Below are 3,765 nucleotides of genomic sequence, written 5' to 3' on the forward strand. Positions count from 1 at the left end.
GGTAGTGTTGTCTGAAATGGAAGAAGTATTCAAATGATGAGCATTGGACTCAGGTGAACATGAATTCAAATCCTAGTTTTTTGTAGAGAGGCGATATTGAGAAAATTGTATCCCCCCCCCTTTTTTTTTTAGAAAGAACTTTATTTGGAATGAAAATATAGACCTCAGTTCCCCTGGAGAGGGGCAGGGGGCTGGGTAGGGACGGGGAGGTGGTCCCTTAGAGGACAAGTGAGCTTGCCCTGGTACAAAAAATCCTCCACAGTAACAATGGTGAGAGCCAGGCGGGGGCTGCAGCCAGGGCCCATAGGATGGGCCAGGGCAAGGGATGGTCCCCTAGGCCACCGAAGAGGACCTGGCAGCCAGGGGCACCCATGTGACCTGTCAGCAGAAGCTGAGTGAAAAGGGAATGACGGAGGTGGGGGTGGTGTCCGGTGGGGGGCAGCCCTAGGCATCCCCGTTCTGCAAGTGGCCGAGCTGTGCTTCTAGACGGTTGATACGATCGCTCTGCTCCTTGACAAGCTTTCGGAGTTTCTGTAGCTCCTGCATTATCTCGTCCAGCTTCCTGGCCTCCTCTGCTCTGTAGAGGCTGCCGCTGGCAGTGGTCGCAGCAGTGGAGCCCGCAGGACTGGGGACCCCCAGGCAGGCAGGGGTGGAAGCAGGCCTGCTGTCGGACAGCACATTGCGCCGGCTGACCTCACAGGGAGATGAGAATGGGGTCGGCATCGCGGCCACTCACCCACTCCTCTGCCTCCAGGGCTGCCTCCGGCCCAGCTGTGTCGGGGTACAGATCATCCTGGAAGAGGTCCGACTTTCTTGGCACAGTCATGACAATGGGCTCACATGCGCTCATGCAGCTTATAGAACCGGGCGATCTCGCACTTGCTGACCTCCAGGGCCCTCTTGGGCATGCTGCCCATGCCCCTCTGGGCTCTTTGCTGGTGAATGTGTTCAGGAAGTGGATGTAGGGGGGCTCGTCAGTGATCTCAAAGTACCGGATGCTGGAGTCACCCTTGCCGCAGACGTAGACCACATTGGTGTCAGGGTCGTAGAAGGGCAGCAAAGCCGCATTGCTAGAGTCCAACTCCTGCAGGGCCATGGGGTCTTCCAAGTTCCCCGGGTCCCAGAGCCCCAGCTGCCGCTCGCTCATGCGGCTGAAGCCCGTGGTGAACACCTTGCCATCTGCTAGGAAGATGGCGTGCATGGGCCGAGCACCCCTTGTGAGCCTTTTCTCTCTCCGCCACCAGGGTGCCCCGGCGGGGGTCGATAATGCGCACGCTTTTGTCCTTGCAGGCCGAGCAGAAGAGACTGCCGTTGCGATTCCAGCAGACATTGTAGATAAGGTCGGGATGCTGGGTGTCCAGACGGTAAAGCTCCTCCGCTGTACCCACATTCCAGATGAGCACCACATTGTCACAGCCTGCACTGAGCAGCACGTTGCGGGCAGTCGGATGCCAGGTGACGATGCCCACTCGCTTGGTGTGTCCCTTCAGCACCACCACCGGCTCTGTCAGCGGCAAGGTCAGCCCATTTTCAGGAATCTGCCAGACCATGACAGTACAGTCCTCTGAGCCACTGGCGATGACCTCATCCTTGTGGGGACACCAGTCGATGTCCAGGACGGGGCCTGTGTGCCCACACACCGTGGGGTAGGCCTTGTCAATACGGCCTGTCTTGCCCAGTGGGAGCACCAAGAAGGCGCCCCCACCGCTGGCCTCCACAATCACTGCTAGGAACTTTGGGTTGACAGCACAGAAGGTGCTGTCCCAGGTGACGCGGGACACTCGAATGTCCTTGTAGCACTGGTCATTCTTGACCGGCTGGCCGAATACGTGCCGGAACTTGCTCTGCCGGACCACTTTGCAGAAGGACATGTCGGGGAAGCCGGGAGTTGCAGTACCTACCTCCGGCGGCTCCGGATCCCCTGTATCCCTTTTTGATCTTCCATGTACTCATATGTAAAGTGGGATGATGATCATTATACCTAATAAGTTGTGATGTGTGATTTAAATGACAAGGAAGGGTCATGCTTGGCCAAAGAAAAACATATGATGGAAACTTGAATTAAATGACAAAGGAGAGGCCTAAGCACTGAGGCTTTATTTTTTGTTTGCATGCTTTAATTTTTAAACATTGAATTAAGTATGTCACCATCTGTGTATTTTCCTTGATGATGGAAGCGTCAAAGCTTGATTGTGTGTGTGTGTGTGTGTGTGTGTGTGTGTGTGTGTGTACTTGGAGTATATCAGACTACCCAAATGTTCTTCCAGATAGAACAAAAAGGAATACTAAAAAGTACTTAAAGCACAACATATTCAAATGTATTAACAAATTGACAAGAAAGTAATGAATCATTAAACGCTAAAAACATGGAGACAATAGGAATCAGGCACACCAGAGGAAGGGATGCTTGCCCAGAAAGCATTTATTGAACCATTATAAGATGAAGCCTGGGTTTTCATGGCCTATGGACATGCAAATTATAAGGTAAAGCCTTGGTCCACAACACACCACACTAGGCAGACATTAGGTTATTCTTCTCTACTCTCAAAATTCTGGTAAGCACTGGATTGTTAACACATGGATGTCATTTCAAACCCACCAGCCCCTTGGAAACCCTGTAAAGTGTGGCTATGAGTCCAAACCAACTTCATAGCACTTAACAACAATTGTTGTTGTTAAGTGCGGTCGAGTCAGTTCCAACACATAGTGACCCTGTATAGGGTTTCCGAGGAGTGCTTATTGAGCTTGAACTGCCAACCTTGAAGTTCAAACTGACTTTGCAGTCCAGCTCATTAAACCACAGCACCACATCAGGACTCCTTAACAACCATGTTGTTGTTGTTGTTAAGTGCCATTGGGTCGCGTAGGTTTCAACCCATAGTAACCCTGTATAGGGTTTCCAAGAAGCAGCTGGTGAGCTTGAACCGCCGAACTTGCAGTTCAAATAACTTTGCAGTCTGATGCATTAGCCCACAGCACCATACCAGAACTCCTTTAACAACCATGTTTATTGTTGTTAGGTGCCATTTGAGTCGGTACCAACTCATAGCGACCTTATACACAGTAGAACAAAACACTGCTCAATCCTGGGCCAACCTCAATACTGTTGCCTTGCTTGACATCCTCTAAATCAGTACCACATTGGACTTTATCTTTGGTGTAAGGGTAGACTTGCAGTAAACCTACCCACCTCATTCATTAAGGGAACTGCAAGGACATTTGCTCCTCTTGAGCCTTGGCATTGAAAATTGTTAAGTGCCATTGAATAGGTTCTGACTCACAGCGACCCTGTATAGGGTTTCCAAGAAGAAGCTGGTGGGATCGAACTGTTAACCTTGTATTTTGCAGTCCAATGTTGATCCTACAGTGCCACACCAGGAGTCCTGGCATTGGATAAAAAGGGGAAAATGTATTTTCTCTGAATATACATAACCAGCCCTCACATGAGTATGCATCCTGAATTAAAACAACTTGGGTGACCCTAAAAGTTTCTAGGTAAGAATTTTATATACTCCAGCTCCTCTCAAATAATGCTTATATGCATGGGATTGTGATTTAAATGCAGATTGTATTTCACCAGGCCTGGGGCCAGGGACCCTACATTTGGCACTTCTTACCTTCTCCCAGGTGAAGCAAATGCTGTAGGTACCACACTCAGAGTAAGCTCAGAGAACCACTTTCAACCTCCAGTACTTCCAAAGAAAACATTCAGAGGGCATAAAACTACAACTGATTACTTCAAAGCACAAAAGAAAACAAAAGCTA

At 50.0% G+C, this 3,765-nt stretch overlaps 1 pseudogene; it reads right to left on the reverse strand.

The window, feature by feature from the left end:
• Window positions 1–444: 444 nt before the first annotated feature.
• LOC102821693 lies at window positions 445–1,913 on the reverse strand (annotated as a pseudogene).
• Between the last annotated feature and the right edge of the window lie 1,852 nt (window positions 1,914–3,765).

Source organism: Chrysochloris asiatica, unplaced genomic scaffold (assembly GCF_000296735.1).
Source record: "Chrysochloris asiatica unplaced genomic scaffold, ChrAsi1.0 scaffold00080, whole genome shotgun sequence".
Lineage (NCBI taxonomy): Eukaryota > Metazoa > Chordata > Mammalia > Afrosoricida > Chrysochloridae > Chrysochloris > Chrysochloris asiatica.